The 20,968-nt window shown below is 36.0% G+C and overlaps 1 protein-coding gene across 2 annotated transcripts in view; it reads right to left on the bottom strand.

Moving 5' to 3' along the window:
- The window catches only part of tln2a (talin 2a), a 57,576-nt gene extending 38,752 nt beyond the window's left edge, over positions 1 to 18,824 (bottom strand). The window contains exons 1-2 of one of the 2 annotated variants that reach the window (XM_051900377.1): positions 18,690 to 18,824; positions 1,885 to 1,932 (exon numbers count right to left, since the gene is read on the bottom strand). The gene's annotated coding sequence lies outside the window, so the exon portion shown is untranslated. Of the gene's footprint in view, positions 1 to 1,884; positions 1,933 to 18,402; positions 18,619 to 18,689 lie in introns of those variants that run through there. The other variant, XM_051900378.1, reaches the window with a different exon arrangement.
- Positions 18,825 to 20,968: the final 2,144 nt, after the last annotated feature.

Genomic DNA, 20,968 nt, shown 5'->3' with positions numbered 1-20,968 from the left:
GTGGCAGTGTCTCTCAGAAGTCAAGATGGGCAGAGGATCACCAATTCCCCCAATGATGCGGTGAAAAATAGTGGAGCAATATCAGAAAGGAGTTTCTCAGAGAAAAATTGCAAAGAGTTTGAAGCTATCATCATCTACAGTGCATAATATCATCCAAAGATTCAGAGAATCTGGAACAATCTTTGTGCGTAAGGGTCAAGGCCGGAAAACCATACTGGATGCCCGTGATCTTCGGCCCATAGACGGCACTGCATCACATACAGGAATGCTACTGTAATGGAAATCACAACATGGGCTCAGGAATACTTCCAGAAAACATTGTCGGTGAACACAATCCACCGTGCCATTCGCCGTTGCCAGCTAAAACTCTTTAGGTCAAAAAAGAAGCCATATCTAAACATGATCCAGAAGCGCAGGCGTTTTCTTTGGGCCAAGGCTCATTTAAAATGGACTGTGGCAAAGTGGAAAACTGTTCTGTGGTCAGACAAATCAAAATTTGAAGTTCTTCTTGGAAAACTGGGACGCCATGTAATCCAGACTAAAGAGGACAAAGACGACCCAAGTTGTTATCAGCGCTCAGTTCAGAAGCCTGCATCTCTGATGGTATGGGGTTGCATGAGTGCGTGTGGCATGGGCAGCTTACACATCTGGAAAGGCACCATCAATGCTGAAAGGTATATCCAAGTTCTAGAACAACATATGCTCCCATCCAGACGTCGTCTCTTTCAGGGAAGACCTTGCATTTTCCAACATAACAATGCCAGACCACATACTGCATCAATTACAACATCATGGCTGCGTAGAAGGAGGATCCGGGTACTGAAAAGGCCAGCTTGCAGTCCAGATCTTTCACCCATAGAAAACATTTGGCGCATCATAAAGAGGAAGGTGCGACAAAGAAGACCTAAGACAGTTGAGCAACTAGAAGCCTGTATTAGACAAGAATGGGACAACATTCCTATTCCTAAACTTGAGCAACTTGTCTCCTCAGTCCCCAGACGTTTGCAGACCGTTATAAAAAGAAGAGGGGATGCCACACAGTGGTAAACATGGCCTTGTACCAACTTTTGAGATGTGCTGATGCCATGAAATTTAAAATCAACTTATTTTTCCCTTAAAATGATACATTATCTCAGTTTAAACATTTGATATGTCATCTATGTTGTATTCTGAATAAAATATTGAAATTTGAAACTTCCACATCATTGCATTCCTTTTTTATTCACAATTTGTACAGTGTCCAAACTTTTTTGGAATCGGGTTTGTAAATGTCCACCTTTTGATTATTGTTGTTGCCTCTAGTAATTGTGTCTTATTTTTAATTTCCAACATATTTTGGTTTCATTTTAAGCCAGCCATATAATAATTTTTAACCAATAGCTGGTTTAAATAACCAACCTAGGTTGTTTTTAACCCAGCATTTTTTTAGAGTGTACCTTTGCACAACAGTGTTACTTTAGTATTATTTATATACTAGTACAGTCAAACTTACATCAAACTATATTAAATTATAAAATAACAGAAACCACTTCAGTTTGAAAAGAAATTACTGGTTAAGTCAGTGTTTCACCCAAAGTATTGATTGTTTTTAGTTAGTGTGAATAATTGTAGTGTGTAGTGTTCATTTTAATAATGCTAAATGATATCCAATATATATTATATTATATATATATATATATATATATATATATATATGTTGTACCTGAGCCCTACTGATGGGACTGTTTGGTGTACATAAAACAAAAAAAGGCTGGGAAAGACTTTTCTACAGCAATGAAAGACCATTAAAAGCAGCATAACTATATAGCCTGGAAAATAATAATAATAATAATAATAATAATAATAATAAAACATTTAAAAGAGGTACAGAGAGATTGGTCTTACCGAAAATTTGAGGAGTATGCAACTCTAAAGCACTGCGGATCTTGACAGCTATGGAGACAGCAAGAAAGAAAGACTGATGGTCAGACAAGCAAATTAGAAGGCATACAACTTTAATAATGTTAATCAAAAAGACATTTCAAATGAAACCACAGTAATGGATATTGAATTGGACCTGACAAGGTTTATCCACAAATAGCTTTAAAGTTCTTATTCCATCACAACTGCCAAAGAAAAAGTTTATCAATTTAGCAATGACAGATTATTCAGTCCAAATGTTACTCCCATTAGCCATGTTAGGTGGAAGATATAACAGATGGGCAAGTTCGAAAAGAAAAAAAAAAAAAACAGCTAATTTAATATGGAAATCCTACCAGCGATGGTGTGTGTGTGCGCGTTATAGCCTCATGAGGAATGAGTCAGAGCCGCAGTAATTAACCCAGGTCTATCTACTAATGATCTCATGATTGCAAAGCTGACTCAAGGCCAGAAGCCTCTAAACACACTTAAAAGACAAACTAGAGTCCTGAATTACCAAATGAGCTTATTAAATAAAAGGTGAAATTAAAGGTGAAAGTAAATCATGTTAGAGCTTATAACAGCGTTTTAACACATTTACAGCAAAAATAACATTAACAGCTTCAGGGAAAAAATATCAAGAATCAGACAATAAGTACCATGCTCTTGTAATTCTGAAGACAACAGCATATGAAATTACTGTATGACGTTGTCTACAAGTCATCAACACACACTTCAGTACTGGTGTGACTAGCCCAGATAGCAGATGAGGGTCATAGAGCTGCTGCTGTATTGAGTTGCATTGTGTGTGTGGTAAGTGACCTCAGTGAGTGGTAGGAACATCTGCGCAGCAGCTGCTGCCATTCAACCACTACAGAGGTCAACAAGAGTCCAGTACAGACCATTAAATCCACACTGATTAATCATGGCAACCACACACTCACAAACATATATACACATCACAATAGGGAAGAAAAGACTAATCGCAACTTTCGTTTCATAAATATTGCCAGAACATTCTTCAACAACTCTCCTTTTGTGTTTCATGGAAGAAGGTCATAGAGGTTTGGAACAACTGAGTGACACAATTTAATTATTTTGGGTCAACTGTTCCTTTAAATCTATAAAGACTCTGAGCTCTTTATCATTTATGCCAATAGCTTCTGAATTAAATTTTTAATCACAAAAAGTAGATCATAACCATCAAAGCACCATAATAAGAACTGAAAAAGTACAATAGCCATTTTAATTAAATCACAATTACAAATATTCAGACATCCTCTGGCAGTCAAGAGCACTGTGGAAAATAAGGGACAGGTTGGACAAGAGATGGATAGAGAAAAAAAAAAAAAACGAGTGACTGGTAAAGTATGATGCTCGAGAAGGACTTGGGTGATGAACAGCAGACATGGCCGTCACTGGCATGACTTGCATGGGTAGGCGATGAAGTTCACATGACTATGCTGGCAGCACATCAGTGTCAGACGTCTTTTCAATGACTCACCATCACTGAAAGACAGAATGAACAACCCCCTGTACACACAGCATGTTCATGCAGGACTACATATTAATTCAGAGCAACATTCACTACATTCGGCCTTCATTAAAGCAGAGACTATTTACAGTATATACTAGAATGAATAATACAGAAATTGGTCATTAAAGAATCCTGAAGAATCAAATTGTCCCTGATCTTTTGAGATAAGAGTTCAATGTACTCTGAAAACATACTGTAACTTTCAGAAATTAAAACTTCTATATGCACGAGAACAGACCTCATTGGTTCTTGTGCATCAAGCAAGTACGGTGGAGCTTCTGTTTACCATTTTTGATGCGCTCTATGTATGCATGCTGAACAATGTTTATATGCAAATAAAATCCTAAATTAAATCTGTGCATCATGTAAAGCCATTGTGTCTCTTTGGAAGACTTGGATCAAACAGCTTGAGTCATATGGATTGCTTTTAGAATTAATAAACTCTTTGAAAGTCCATTACACAAACATTGGCACTGCAATGGAGGGACAGAAACCTCTCAGGTTTCATTAACACAGTGGTTCCCAAACTGAGGTATGTGTACCCCTGGGGGTACGTGAAGTGACAGAGGGCATACACAAACAAAATGCTGAGTTTTGTCATTCACTTAATTCTACCCCACTATAAAATATCATTAAAACCAAGCCTGACAGGCAAAATACCAGCCTCTAGTCTAAAAACAGGTAAAGTGGAAAAGTGGGGTTTAGCACTTACTAGCATGAAGAACAAATATAGACGCAGGTTGTGCACTGGGATCGATTTAAGACTCAAAGGGCCAGATTAACTAAACAGGGCAAATTAGTATGAGAGCGCAATTTTACAAATGCGGCGATGGGAGTGGCAAGTTTTGCGCGTGATCTACTGCTGACGGGCAAATTAAAAAACACAGACGCGCTGTAACTATTCTCGCGCTCTCTGTTCTCTGCGGTGTCTCCTCCTAGCAGCAACAATTGCAGCCATGTCACAAAATGGGTTAAGACATGCTTTTTTTGGGCGTTAAATAAAACCAGTAAATTGACGAGCGCAAACATTAGTAAATCGCGTTGCATGTTTCATTTAAATACTCTCCTCCCATAAATTTTGTGTCTGAAAGGGAAACTCCTACAAATGCATATGCAATAAGTTCAGCCGCAAAAACAACCCAGTCCACGCCTTTTCAGCGCTAATTTTGCACTGCATGTCTTTAGTAAATCCTGACAGTAGTTTAACGCCAAAAGAGGGTTTGCGCAGCACAAGTTGTTAGTAAATCTGGCCCAAACTCTCTTCGATACAAAAACATACAGTGTAAGTTCATGTTTTTAAAGTTGATAATATTATACGAGCAAGAATGCAATTTTTCCCGAAAATCCACACAATTGCAAATGACACTGATTTTATGCAACAGTTAAACAAATAAAAAGGTAATATTAAGTGATGTAGGCTACATTTTGAACAAAGTAATGTCACTTAGTATTGTTTATCATATTGTGCTATTTGATTAAAAGTATTGATTTACATTAATTTATTGCATTATTTATTATATTAATAATTATAATTAAATTTAAGAATTTGACAAAACATGACACATACATTGGTAACCCTTTACAATAAGGTTCATTAGTTAAACATTAGTTAATGTATTAACTAACATTAACTAACCATGAGCAACACATTTGTTACTGTATTTACTAATCTTCATTAACGTTAGTTAATGAAAATACAGTTGTTCATTGTTTGTTCATGTTAGTTCACAGTGCATTAACTAATGTTAACAAGATTTTAATATAATGTAATGTTAATGTATTAGTAAATTTTGAAATTAACATTAAGAAAGATTAATAAATGCTGTATAAGTGCATTTCATTATTAGTTCATGTTAACTAATGTAGTTAACTAATGTTCACTAATGAACCTTATTGTAAAGTGTTGCCCATACATTTAGTAGGGTTAGAAAAAAAAAAAAAAAGCACCTGAAAATCAATACAAGGGGCAAATATTGTCCCTTAATGGAAAGGGTATGACTGAAGTCTAAGTGGAAAAGTGGGAGTATGCAGAAGGATGTAAAATGCCCGGGGGGTACGTCACTCTAAAAAGTTTGTGAACCACTGCATTAACAGTATCTTCATTTGCTTAGAAGATAAACAAAATTTCTATTTTTGGGACAACTATCCATTTAAAGTTACAAAACAACATTCAAGGAAACTGAGCTGCAGAATCAGCTCATTCTGAAATCCTTGGGTTTCTGACAAAATGTAAAGTCTGTGTTGTCACAGACCGGTTAGCTGTTAGCAGGTCTGGCTCTTGAAAGACAAGCAACATTCCTGCTGGATCAGCAAAACTCAATAAGCTTCCAGGATAGATTAACTCACAGCAGGAATATAGAGTCTAGTCTGAGCACAGGGGTGTGAATGAATGATTTTAAAGTAGGAGGGCACATTAAAACATCAGTCTAAAATAATTATCCCTCCACAAAGGGGGAAGGCAAATGTAGAAATTTCTATTGCACTGGCAGCCAGCTCATGTTGTGGATCATGGGATTGACATGGCTTTACACAGCTGGAACAGCTACAGGGTGTGACATCTGTTTAACACAAGTAAATGGATGTGATGGAAGAACAAAAAAACCACAGACATACACTGATTTTACTTCCTGAACACTCCCCGTCTTCCACCAGTAAGCCATGGCGGGACGCTCAAACAAACTATATTCTGATGGACCTACAGAACCAAAGTTTACACTGTGTGGAAATCAACGTAACAATGGTGCACTTATAGTTTGCTGCACATTGAGATGGGACACAGTTCCACACACACACACACACACACACACACACACCACACACACACATATATAATTTTATATTATCTATATATATTTTATATATATATATATATATATATATATATATATATATATATATATATATATAAAATATATATGTGTGTGGAACTGTGTCCCATCTCGTCCCAGTAGTCTTCATCTTTGCCAGCATGGGCCCTGGCAAACTCTAGGTGGGCTTTTTTGTGCCTGGGCTTTCGGAGAGGCTTCTTTTGTGGACGGCACCCATGCATGCCATTCCTCTGCAGTGTACGCCGTATTGTGTCACAGGAAATAGTCACCCCAGTTTGGCTTTCTACTTCTTTAGATAACTGCAGTGAACTTGCATGGCGATTTTCTTCAAACCTTCTCATCAGAAGACGCTCCTGTCGAGGTGTTAACTTCCGTGGACGACCTGGACGTCTCTGTGAGATGGTTGCACCACTTTTGCTACAGTATTCTGACTGATAAGGTCTTGTGACATTCCTCTTCCATGTGGTGCCATTGCTGACAGCATGAAATGGGAAGGGGTTTTAACACCCTTTTATAGTCAGCTGTCTGCTGGACACCTGTGTAATGAATAATTAGACTCACCTGGTTGAATTCTTGTTAAATTAGACATTTGTAGTCTAAAATGTATCTTTGCTCCAGAGACTTTCAGTGGGGTGTACTCGTTTTTGCATCACCCTAATTTGAGTAAAACTGAAATTTTCTCTAAGTTATGCTATTAACCTTACTTTCATGTTATAAGTTAAACAGATGTTATATTAAACTTAGTCTTGTCAACATTTTGGAAATTGTTTTTGTGTTCATTGAGATATTGTTTAAAATGTTACTTTTCAAAGGGGGTGTACTCATTTATGCTGATACACACACACACACACACACACACACACATATATACACATGTATATATACACACATATTTTGCAAACAGTAATAGTTAACCAGTTTGCAAATAGACTTCAGTCAACCCCAATAACATCTGCAAAAGCATCTCCTGCTGCAGCCGAGAAGCCAATCAGCAGCCTCCTGCTAGTCATTAGCTGGTTTAATGACTATATTTTCACTGACAATCCAGCTCGTTTAACACGACTGGGGCAACATTTTACATGTTGAACACTTTCATAAAGCAGCTATTCCGGTGAAAAATGAGCAGCGCTAGACAGCTTAATCTGAACTGTCACTGAGATTGTGGGGATTAGCAACTAAAACCACTGCTAGTGCCACCTAATGAGGCCATTACTCATAATGTATGTACCAAAAAAAAAAAAAAAAGTAGACTCAGCAGTGCTCTGTTCTAAAATAGAGTAAAAGTACAGCCACTAGAGCATCATCTGCATACTTTAACAAATGACTTATACACTGCCAGGAAGAACCACAGTCAGAATTCTGCCCACATGTAAGGTACGGATCATATGATTTTCTGAGCCACAACTATGACCTCAGAGCGCACAGCTGTAACAGATCACACAGATCTGGCTATGGACATTATGTGCTGTACTACGAGATGCACCTCAGAGGAATACACCACATAGCCTTCCAGTAAACGTGCCAGTCAGGAGTTACAGACCTAGATAGTTGGTCCTAGTCTGTTGTATCCATTTAGTTCAGCATTAGGGAACTACTGCACAAATAGAAGGCTATTTCCTAGCATTTGATTAACGCAGAGCAGTCCACATGTAATCGAATCCAGCTGGAGTTCTCATGACACCCTTTCAAAAAAGACTGGAAGGGAGAAAAATTTTTTTGGGGGGGCAGTCATGGAGCAGGACAACCAGGTTTGGCTTTTCCTGTTTGAACGGCTATACAACTCTAGACTTTGGCTGGAATCCCACTGGTGTTGTTCTCACCCATAAACACAACAAATCTCCTTATATAGATCTACGGGACATGTAGGAGGTAACATCTGGCTCCAAACCCCTTGTAGTCTTCAACATGATCTTGTCCTAGGGATTTGTGTAAACAAAGTGTATTTTTAGCAGAACAGCAGAAATGTCAAATCTTCCACTTCTTTTTTCGTTACAATTTTCCATTTGGACTTAAAGTCCCCCTGTAGTCAATCATTTTATCCCTTAAAACTCATCTTTGATCACCAAAATGACACATTTAACATTTTTTCCTGTGAAAAAAAATGTCTTCATGCGTTAAAATATGTATTATGAATGTAACTCTACACCCTTGCCTCATTTATTATATGCGGATATGTGAATATGCTAATTAACCCCGCCTCCACTCGCTCACGCCAGCTCAGAGATCCACTCGGTCAGCTTACTGAGGTAAACGCTGCACAATGGTATCGCTTTTTACAACGCCAGACACATAATGGTAATTAATATGATTAGCCTTTTGCTTGACTACATTATCAAACAGCTAATAATGTGTTGCTAATGTTACACAAACCATGTTCCCGTTTGCGAGTCAGACAGCCGTCTTCTAACAATCAGTATTCTTAGAAACACTTTGAACACCTCAGAACGTCAGTGGAGAAAGGCATATAGTTCATGATAACATATCGTTATACATCATACACCCACTATATTGCCAAATCTACCCGATTTTATTTTTTAACAGAAAAATATATCGGGATATATTCTCTAGAAACTCTCCTGCTTCAGAGCGTTCATGGTTAATGATATGCTAAAGCCCTCCGGAACGTTGACGTGATTCGTTACAAAGTAGTTTGTGACGTCAGAAACACCAGCGATTTCAAGCCGTGGGTTTGAGACTGTCTCTTTTCCACTGCAGTTTTAAATAGAAAATACTCAGCAGTGGTGCTGACTTATGAATTTGCACATGGTTTGTATAAAAGCATATTAAAACACCACATAGGCATATAAACAACATTAAAAACTTGATTTTCACCACAGGGGGACTTTAAAATTACTCAAACAGTCATCTGTCATCAAGTGTGTTTATCAAGCGTGTCAATGCACCATTTTGCCCCTTTAACAAAACCAAGAACAACTTTTAAAAGAATATGTAAAAATAATAACTCTTTATTTTATGATTTACCAATCCCCGACCTTTGATAAAGGCACACATCCACACTTCATAATTTAGAAAGATGCTGTCAACACAGAGCCCTGTGAAGGTTAAACGGATGGTTGACAAATATTAGCATCTCTACGTCAAGGCAGATTCCAACTTTAGAAGGACAGAGGGGGGCCAAGAAAGTAGTAAACTGAGATTGAGAGTGATAGACAGACAGAGACAGATAAAATTGGACACACTAGAATAAAACACCATCCGACTCATCTTCATGCAATAAAACACTACCAACGTTTATTACAAGCGCTTTAAATGCTGAAACTTGAATGCTGAAACAATGTCAGCATCTTGACTTCTTGGACAAGACAAACAATGTTGTTGAAACCTGACATTTATCTGCATGTACAAATGTGTTTTTGTAAATGTGTTTTTACCCACAATATCAACATACTCATAAATAAGAATTTAAAAAGTTATGACAAAACACAAAAACACATTTATCATAAAATATTAACTCTACACATATGAACCAAATGGTCTTGTGATGAATCCATGCTATGTTCAGTCTATAGATCCATCTGTCATTTAGGACCAGTGGGGTCCATTTAAAGAACAGTGTTGCCAAGCTATATATAAATATAGCTATATAAATGTAACTTAACTTGCATGTTTATAATACTTGAGACGAGTTGATGGTGTACCAAAATAACCCAGGTGAGTGAAGATAGATCCTTTCTGTAAGTTCAGTTTACTAAATTATATCACGTGATTCTTTACAACTTCTTTACGAGTATGCTTTAGGCCCTTAGACTCTTTGTGAAATATATAAGAATGCAGCCCTTCTTTCACACATTTTTTCCACAACTGTTTAAATGTAAAAAAAAAAAAAAAAAAAAAAAAAACACCACCACCACCAAAAGACAAAGTTACAGCTCCCATAACTAGGGATATACTGATATTGAAATTCTGGCCAATATGATAAGCTGACATTTATGACTTTTTCTTTTGTGGATTAAAATAATTTTTTGACTTACTTTCATTGTGTTTAAAAAAAAAAAAAAAAAAACACACATGGAGATTTTTTTTTCTACATATCTTTATCTATATTTAATATCTTTATCCAAATGTTTTATGTTCCAGCAAAGAAAGTAAGTTATACGCATTTTTGGTGAACTATCCCTAAATGTTTGTGCTAGTGGATGGCAAAAGTATGAGCAAAATCTCAAAATAGAAACAATTATCCATCGTCTTATCTTAAAAGGTTAGTTCACCCAAAAATGAAAATTCTGTCATTTATTACTCACCCTCATGTTGTTCCACACCCGTAAGACCTTCATTCATCTTCCGAACACAAATTAAGATACTTTTGATAAAAATCAGATGGCTCAGTAAGGCCTGCATTGACAGCAAGTTAATTTACACTTTCAAATGCCCAGAAAGTACTAAAGTTATACTTAAAACAGTTCATGTGACTACAGTGGTTCAACCTTAATGTTATGAAGCAACGAGAATACTTTTTGTGAGCCAAAAAAAAAAAAAAAAAAAAAAAATATAACGACTTCAAACCGCCAAAGTCACATGAACCATTGAAATTTCAAAACACTTATGATGTAACAAAGCCTTGTTTACTGAAATCATGTGACTTTGGCACTCCGAACCACTGATTCGAAAAAAGATTCGTAAAGCTTCGAAGCTTCATGAAGCAGTGTTTTGAAATCGCTCATCACTAGATATTATTTAATAAAGTTATTTTGTTTTATTGGCGCACAAAAAGTATTCTCGTTGCTTCATAACATTAAGGTTGAACCACTGTAGTCACATAAACTGTTTTAAATGCATCTTTAGTAGCTTTCTGGGCGTTTGAAAGTGTAAATTAACTTGCTGTCAATGCAGGCCTCACTGAGCCATCAGATTTTATCAAAAATATCTTAATTTGTGTTCCGAAGATGAACGAAGGTCTTACGGGTGTGGAACAACATGAGGGTTATAATTATTAACAGAATTTTAGGGTGAACTCTTTAAAATAGAGGAAACTTTTTTTTTTTTTGTTTTTGTTTTTCAAAAAAGCTGAAATAAACAAGACAAACAAACAGATAAACAAATAACCAACTATTATTAAATAATAATAAATTATGTTAAGCCCTCTCAGTAACAACCCTCTATTCCCCGCTGGTAAAATAGACCACACATATGAACAATGGCAGAGTATTGGGTTGGCTAAATGTAGTGATTTTTACATAGATAACATTTTCTCTAGTTTCAACGACCTTCAACAGAAATTTCAGTTGACACAGTCAAAGCTCCACCTTTCCTAACTTACCCCCTACCTCACTGAAATTATACTGATTCCCGTGACCCCCAAAGGTCAAATTTCTGCGTTATACAATATGATTTTGTTTGCAATCCAACTGAAAAAAATGAAAGAAAAGTGGACCAAAGATATAGGCTCTGTAATAATTGATGAAATATGGGATGATGCTCTAAAAAGAGTAAATGGATCCACTTCCTGTGCACGCCTTAGTTTAATACAATTTAAGATTCTTCACCACATATATTACACTAAATCTAAATTGTCAAAAATGTATCCAAATGTTGTAGATGTGATCGATGCAAAAGTGATAAAGCTGACATTATTCATATGTTTTGGTCCTGCTAAAAGCTGAAAAACTATTGGACACTTGTATTTAAAACACTAAACGAAGCCTTTAACTTGAACACAACACCATGTGTTGAAACTGCTATTTTCGGTGTACCAGAACATGAAATACATTTAACTAACAATATGAAATGTTTTTTTGCTTTTGCTTCATTATTAGCAAGAAGGAGAATATTGTTGGAATGGAAGTCAAAAAACCCACCAAAGATTTCAATGTGGATTTGTGATTTGATATTTTTAAAACTAGAAAAAATAAAATGTGTCAAAAAAGGATCCATTTAAAAATTTTTATCAAATTTGGAAACCTATGATTACACATTTTGAAAAGATGAAGACCCTACCTTCTAACTAATTATAAGACTCAAGGTTTGGAAAGGCCATCTGACTCTAATATACTTGATCATGTTTTAGTATGATCACAAGTGTTTTATGGTTGTATATTTATATATAGACCACAAATATATCAGAGTTTAATTGTATTATTTTGTACTTTTATTTTATTTATTATTTGTAATTTATATTTTCTTACAATAATATTGTTCCTTTGTTAAAGTACAAGCTATTTAAAGTTTATTTTGTAATTTTTTTTTTATTTATTTTAATTTAATTTATTTTTTTTATCGTTATTATTATTACTGTTTATGTATGTTTATTTTGGCGGAAAGGGTTATGGGGAAGAGGGGGAAAAAAGTAACTTTAATTGTATGAAGCTTTCTGTTAATAAATAAATAAATAAATAAATAATAATATATATATATATATATATATATATAAAAAATTAGTCTAATCAGCTCTACAATACAGGGAATCCGGGAACGCCAGATCTCGGCAGTATATGCTACCCAGCCAGCTGTACACTGGCTCAGAAAAGCCCCTCTCGTCTCTCTGATTTCATGTAACCATATTGAGCCTCATGTCAGAGGGCAAAAAATACCCAGAAATTCTCAAAAATACCTTGACAGAAAAAGCACTATTCAAAGTGATGGTACGCATGCAATGTTTTACCTTCAGAACTATTCATTCAAATGAGCACCTGAAACATTTCTTTACCCAATACATTGTCCAACAATCCAATAGACCACTGTATTTTTCTTTCAACACCTTTCTTAGATCACTCATCTACTGCTCCAGTGGAATGTGTTCACATGAGAGCAGCTCGCTTGAACCCTCACAGCAGTTCGGATAGGAACTGTACCTGCCCTTTCTGGCAATCAACTCTTAGTGAGCACAAAAGATCAAGACGAGCCAGTTAGCCATTCTGCTGAGAGGAGGCAGCAATAGCAGAAGTTCCTAATATAACAGACTGACCTGGATCCTTTTTCGGCACAGAGAATGTGGGGGTAGAAACAGCCTCAGGCCTCCAGAGTCAAACTCAAACTCCAAGTCTCCAATAGGTGTCCTGTGTCTGCCTGTATGGAGCCTGACATTATAAACACTTTCACACAACTAAAATATGCCTGTTATTCACCAGGTACACTACCGTTTAAAAGTTTGGAGTCGGTAAGATTTCTTTCAAAAACATTTAATAAAAGACAAACTAATAACAGTAATATTCTGATTCTAACAGTTTTCTATTTTAAATTGTAATTATTCTTGTGATGGCAAATCTGAATTTTCACATGTAATGATCACATGTAATTAAATTAGAGGGTTTGGTGAGGTGTATCAACTCAAATCTAAAGCTTTACTAAAACTTCTGAAGCCAGACTAAACAACTAGGCATTTCCACTTAAGATGAAGGTGCAGACAAAAGTGAGTGGCAAAACAAGGAAAGTAGAGTTCAAAAAGAGAGAATGATGACAGTGAAGTATGTGGAGGTGTAGTGTTTTATCAGTTGCTATTGGCAGTCGGGCTCAGAACTCATTGGAGCTAAAGGATGTGACACCCGCATATCCAACGGCACCCCTTCTAATTATAACCGCTGTATTTGAAGAGAAGTTTCAGACTGGCACCTCAAAGTGTTCAAGGAATAGTTCACAAATTAAAATTCTGAAATGTACTCACTCTCATGTTGCTCCAAACCTGGTCTATGAACAAATAGAGTTTATCAGATTGTTCAAATATTTTTTAAAACTATTGAGGAGGGGTGGATTTTTGGTGGAATAGGACCTAAATTGACAAACTTACACTCTATTCACAAGACCTGTCATATTACAGTGATTTTTATCATATTTGGAGCTTGACAGCAGCTGCTCATTCACTTAGTGTGAACATTGTGCTAAGCTTCTCATTTTGTGTTCAATGTAAAAAAAAAAGAATCATACAGGTTTGGAATGGCATGAATGGCATGTAAAAAATCTAATCGTAATAAAGTTGTGTGATAATGTGGCATTCAGAATGCCAGGAATTTCAAAATTTGTGAAAACCTTTATTCTGACTTAAAAAGGTTTCTGGTTCTCAGGAATGTAGAATGGAAAATGCTGCACTTGTCCAAGGTGAAACTAGATTTGGGCAGAACATGGCAGGTGTGCCGAGACTCATTCGAATGCATAAGCATGCATTCACATACATCTGTTTTACTATTCCTGTTCAGCAATAAACAAAAACAAAAATGCCCTTCAAAATACCAAGACTGCAGGTGGTCCAAAGTAGTGTTGTCAAAAGTACTGACTGCGATACCAAGTCGGTACTGAATTTTTTAAAATGTGACACGTTGTTGAGCAGATTCGTAAACACCTCTGATTGGCCTTTGTGTTTATGCGCTCATCAGATATGTCTGTGATTGGCTACAATGATCAGCGCACGGGAGCGTTTGAATTTGAAAGCGGGAGCGTTTGAAAGCAGGTGTCTATGAGCACGCTCCCATGTGTACCTGTGTATTTACAACGTGTTTTTAAAGCATTGATCATTGTAGCCAATCACAAACATATCTGATGCGCGTAAACACAATTGCCAATCAGAGGTGTTTACGAAGCCGCTCAACAGCACTCAAAGCGTCACATTTTTAAAATTTCAGTACCGACTTGGTATCGCGGTCGCTACTTAATACAACACTAGTCCAAAGTTACAAAGGCATACAGTATATACAGTGAAAAGTGAAATGTGCTTAATAAATGCACTACCATTTAAAAGCTTAGGTTTTTTTAAAGAATTAATACTTTTATTAAACAAGGATGACATCAAAAGTGACATTTAAAATGTTACAAAAGATTTATATTTCAAATAAATGCTGTTCTTTTGAACTTTCTATTAATCATCAAGAATCCTAAGAAAAAAGTGGTTTCCTCATATATTAAGCGGCACAACTATTTTCAACATTGATAACAATAATAAATGTTTCCTGAGCACCAAATCCACATATTAGAATTGAATGATTTCTGAAGGATCATGTGACACTGAAGACTGGAGCAATGATGCAGAAAATTCAGCTTTGCCATCACAGGAATAAATTACATTTTAAAATATTTTAAAATAGAAAACAGGTATTTTAAATTGAAATAATAATAATAACTACTCTCAATATTACTGTTTTTACTGTACTTTTATTATATAGACATTTCAAAAACATGAAAAAAATCTAACCAACCCCAAACTTTTAACTGTAGTGTAAATGTTGACAATAAAGAGCAATTAGAGATGAAAAATATTTTTCGAAACAAGCACATTCATAACCTGTGCTAGCTGACATATAGCTGGGTAAAAATCAATATAACGAAGGGCATGATTAGCAGACAACTCATTTCTCATGCAGTATTGTTCATAGAAGCACCAGGCTTATCTGAACCACAAGTGAGTGGCAAAATAAACAAAAACAACATTTTGTGATAAGTGACCATTCATCATTTAAAGAAAAGAGAACAAACAAATGGACTGTTTGAGGTTCCATTATAAAATAGCACGTTTTCCTCATTGGTCCCATTTGACATATGCCTAATTCTCCCTATAGAAACCAACTGATCCGTGGCATTAAGCGAACCCTTTTCTTTATTTACAGTCACGTTCAACATGGTGTGCTGTGGAGAAAATTCACATTTACACTTCTGGCCTTCCAAGTAAATAGTATTTTTACAGAGAATATGTGGGATATTGTTGCAGTGAAGAAAGCGATAAGTGATGAGTCGCTAGCACAAGTCAATGAGCTTGTTCACCTATACGTACAATCACGCCGAATAACATGAGCCTTGCCAATGAGGTATGACCCATGGGCAAGCTACCAATAAAAGTGACAGCGGTGATAAAAGCAGCTGCAGTTTATCAAAAAGACAGCAGACAGTACTTTGCTTGATGCCTTTTCCTAAGCAACTAGATTCATCAGCATCAGCCGTCCATCACCACATACACAGTAAGCAGACCTGTCGGTCTCCATGTCAGACATTGAATACTGTAGGATGAACTTAAGACTTCAAAAGCAGGTAGGTAGGCTTTAAAGGATTAGTCCACTTTCAAATTAAAATTTCCTGTTAATTTACTCACCCCCACATCATCCAAGATGTCCATGTCCTTCTTTCTTCAGTCAAAAAGAAATGAAGGTTTTTGATGAAAACATTCCAGGAACATTCTGCGTTCGTTCCGTAAGTAGAATAGGGAAGGTGTAGGACATACAGCGTAAGCTTTTTAAAGAATACAGAAGTGGGAAGTGTGGTCTGGCGGAAGCACTTGGTTTATAAAGCACTTGTGTTTATAAAGCATATACATTTTAATTTTTTTTTTAGAAAATGACCGATCGTTTTGCTAGATAAGACCCTTGTTCCTCGTCTGGTATCATTTAAAGCCCTTTCAAGCTGCACAAACTGTAATTCTGAACTTCAACCGTTTGGGGCCAACTGAAGTCCACTATAAAGAGAATAATTCTGGAATGTTTTCATCAAAAACCTTCATTTATTTTCGACTGAAGAAAGAAGGACATGGACATCTTGGATGACATGGGGGTGAGTAAATTATCAGGAAATTTTAATTTGAAAGTAGACTAATCCTTTAAAAGTAGGTCTACAGTGCTGATAAAAGGTAAAAACAAAAATAAAGCACACAGTCCCGCAATACCATGTGTCTCAAACAGAGATTACAAGCTCTTAGAAGGAGAGAGCGAGGAGGATGAGTTACACTGACTCATAAAAGTGCTTAAAAACCTCAGGAATGTGCTGGATACATGAGTGCTCATGATGTAAGAGAAACCTTCTTTACCTGACTGTGTCACTAAAAAAGCACTATTAAAAAAATGTTAGTTCTTGATTCTGACAAACAAAATGAAGCTGAAGAGAAGTGCCAATGCAAAAGAACATAATGTAGTTACATACCTTCACATAGGTACAAAACAGATGATTAACCTATGCAAAGCAACTCTCATTTAGCACAATTTTAACAACTATGTCAATGAAAATTCATGAAAGATACTCATCTTTGCATGGCATCTCCTTTTCATTCAGGGTTTTTATTTATTTATTTTAAATTGCCAAGAGAATATAAGAAAGTAGTACAAAAGTATATGGGGAAAGTTGTTACAATGGAAACCTGCCAATAAATAGCTCATAATAGTATTTTCAGCTATATTTAAAAAACACCTCGTGAAAGAGATAATATACAATATAATTTTTAATCTACATTTTGGCTAATCACTACATGGTATAAAATTACAAAAATATAACAACAGCATTGAACAAGATGTTGGAAGCCAACATGCAAAACTAATGCTAGAGAAGATACACATTTGTGTAATCAAAACATTATTGTTCAAAACCTAAGATAACCTTTGTGAACTAACTAACTTGCCATGGGTCTCCCCTACTACTTGATTTAGTTCTCAAAACCAATAAACATAACCTATGTTTGCTAAACTTGTTGTAGTGGATATGCAATTCGGCAAATAACAGTGAATTAGAGCAAAAGGAGAGTGAGTAATGTAATGAAAGCTAAACAATACATCCTTAAAAACAATGAAGAACCCACAAGTATACGTTTACAAACGTCTGAGGGGATGTTTAAATGTGATGACACAGAGGGGTGTGGCGTCAGCATGGGCAGCATGTGTCTGGACAATCACAAAAGCATTTTACCCCACTGGTAGTTGTTTAAATTGTGTTTAAATGTTTAAACAATGTCAGCGTATTTCAGTTTGCGGGGAGGGTTATAGTAACGCGGATTGAGAAAGAAATGTCTGGAAGTAATACATTCAATTAGGATTCAGTCCTCGAGCTTATGCTTGTTGTTATGATATAAGCACAGTGTAAATTAATTATTTTAGATAAGTTCACTTCTGCCCTGATAAAGCATGTAAAATGTTAAACTGCCTACTACTTTAAAAGCGACCACTATTTTTAATTTGAATTTTTCCAAACACATTATGTGCTGAACATGAAGGTATATAGTTGTAATCTACAAAAGTTAAGCATTACTTATTCAGGGGGGGGGGAAAAAATGCAAGTCTTGCCGAGTTTGAAATAAAAAAAGCATTTTTATATCCTACAGGCGTTTTGATTCATCCACATTCTCCCTCCGTCTCGTGAAAAACGAGAGCGAACATTTGCCTTAATGCAAATACAATCATCATCCGTCTTGTGCATTATAGACGTCTAAATAGTTAAACTTACCAATTAAAATGCAGATACCCACAATGTTCCCATCGATTAATGTGCGCGTGAATTAACTCTCCTCATTAGCAACTGGTGAAGCATGTGTATCATGTCAGATGAGATAAGGACTCTATGCACGTCTCTGTCCAGCACACACTCACGCACCTCCAAATCCCAATCCATTCAACACTGCATGTGCGATCGGTCTTGCCGTATTAATACATAACACATTAAAACACACAGCTCGCGCGGATCTTTCTGAGCACAATTGCCGAACACTGAAATCTGAGCACACTGGGTCTTACCGGTGAGTTTGTTTACCGCAGTTTCATTGCAAGCTCTCAGGCGCTCGATGCAGAGTTAACTACGGTCTTGTCCTGCCTCTTTGGAGTAAATCCCTTTTCGATTTACGGAATTTACCGAGCCCAGCCGATTACTAAAGGTGGGACTAGAGGAAATGCGTCATGCAGACCGGAATTAAGGGGAATGTAGTCCTGATGTGTAGGCTAGTCTTCTTTACCCTGTTTTTATGGTAAATTAGTATTACATTATGCTATTTTAATATATAATATGAATTTAATATATAAATAAATAATAAATGAATTCAATTATTATTAAATTAAATATAAATAAATAATATTTATTCACATAAACTACCAACCCATATTGACATAATAATTATATAGTAAATAATATTATATATTATTTTTAAATAGTTATTATTCTGCTCGTCAGTTTATTCTCGGTAACCATGTTATTAGGCTAACCCAAGAATGAATGAGCCACAAATGCATAAAGGCAGAAGCAGTAGGTCATCTGGGTACTTTTTTGCCTTTTGTTTTATGAATACCATGAATTCAGACATACTCACATAGGCCTACAGCTTTTCACCTACTAAAGTAAGGAGAGATATGCATATTCAGACACAGGATTGTGTATGTATCCAAAAATACTGTGTTGAGTCAAAATTCCATAGGAAATGAATACAGGTCAATTTGACCCCCTTTTATGCATTCTTGGGTAGTGATACAAAAAAGATTTTTTCCCCCATCCTATGACCAAAAAATATTAAAATGACAATGAGGGTCAGCAACATTTTTTTAAGAATTCATGGAATATCAAATAAATAAATGTTTAAATTATAAAATATTTAATAAATAATAGCATGCCGGGGCAATTTGACCCCCTTTATGGATTCTAGGGTAAATTACAAGTACAATTACAAATATCCAGCATCACAAAGAAAGTCTTTCTCTTTCTCACTGTATTACTCTCTGTTTTTGATGTGCAGTTGTAAATCATCTGCCCAGTTTTAGGGGATCTAGCCTCAAGCTTGACTGAAGTCATGGATTGTGTGGTCAGGCACCTGGAATGTGTTACAGAGGTGATGACCTAACAAAGCTCAAACAGGGGTGAGCCCACAGCAGCATTCCACACATTCTATGGAGAACACCTATCCTGTCCGAAAAACTCAAAAATGGAATTCCTCTCTATCACGATCATGAAATATGTGGCTTTTAAAACAATACTGACAACCTTGTAGGAATTCTGCTGATCTTTATTGCTAAATGTACTTTAAATCCCAGACCATTAGACCGCTTTAGGTTGTGTCTGTAAATGCTTAAATGCTGCCCTCTATGGATTAAAGGGTTGTATTACAGCATGGTCCTAAGGTGTCAGGGGTTTTTGTTTGTTTTCTTATGATGTTACACCATGTGGTCAGGCTGCGGTTGCTTCATGCTCTTTCTACACCACAATTCTGCAATGATGACTAGGTAGGGGTTTAACATATGAAAGAATGTCATTTCTTAATAATCAATAATTCACATTTAGGATGTGTGCAGAGGTGTAAAGTATTTGAGTAAATGTAATTAGTTACTGTACTTAAGTATCTTTTTGGCTACTTTGTAGTTGTACTGAGTATCAAAGATATTGGCAACTTTTACTCTCTACTTGACTACATTTTTGAACAAGTAAATGTACTTTTTACTCCATTACATTTGTGATGAGTAATGCAATTACACACTACATTTTTCATGGCACCTAACTTTTTCTGCAGCAGTTTGTTTCTGATATAAAGAAGCGATATCGCCATCCAAGGGCATTGAAGGTACTATATCTTGTGCGTTTTACCTTTACTCCCCCAAAACTTGTCAACAAGGCTACTTTACGTGAATGTGAGTGCATTAGCAGGTAGTTGCTGATCACAGGTGTTTGATTTATTAGATGAGGAAATGACTGCAGCTGGTGATGAGGCTCAAACCAGCACGTACAGTAGACTTTGACTATTTAATTTTACTTAACATTGTTTTATTTATAAGCTATATTGACAAGACCTTTTTGACGGATATTGTTGTCCTTTTATGCACTTGAGCTTAACTGAGACTTCAGAGTTTGTAAACGTTTAAAAGGTTGTTGTGTCGACCTTGATTTATTGCAATATTGAGGTGTTCAGTTTTATTTAGATTTTAGAAAATAAATTTGATTTTTCATCTTACAAATCAATTGTTTCTTATTTTCACCGGCATGTCTCTCAGGTGTTGAGGACTAGTGCATCTCCAAGCCTACATTCAGTATGAGTAAA

The sequence above is a fragment of the Ctenopharyngodon idella genome, chromosome 7, assembly GCF_019924925.1.
Source record: "Ctenopharyngodon idella isolate HZGC_01 chromosome 7, HZGC01, whole genome shotgun sequence".
Lineage (NCBI taxonomy): Eukaryota > Metazoa > Chordata > Actinopteri > Cypriniformes > Xenocyprididae > Ctenopharyngodon > Ctenopharyngodon idella.
Note: the sequence above shows the minus strand (reverse complement) of the source record. Positions and strands in the feature narration are given on the sequence as shown.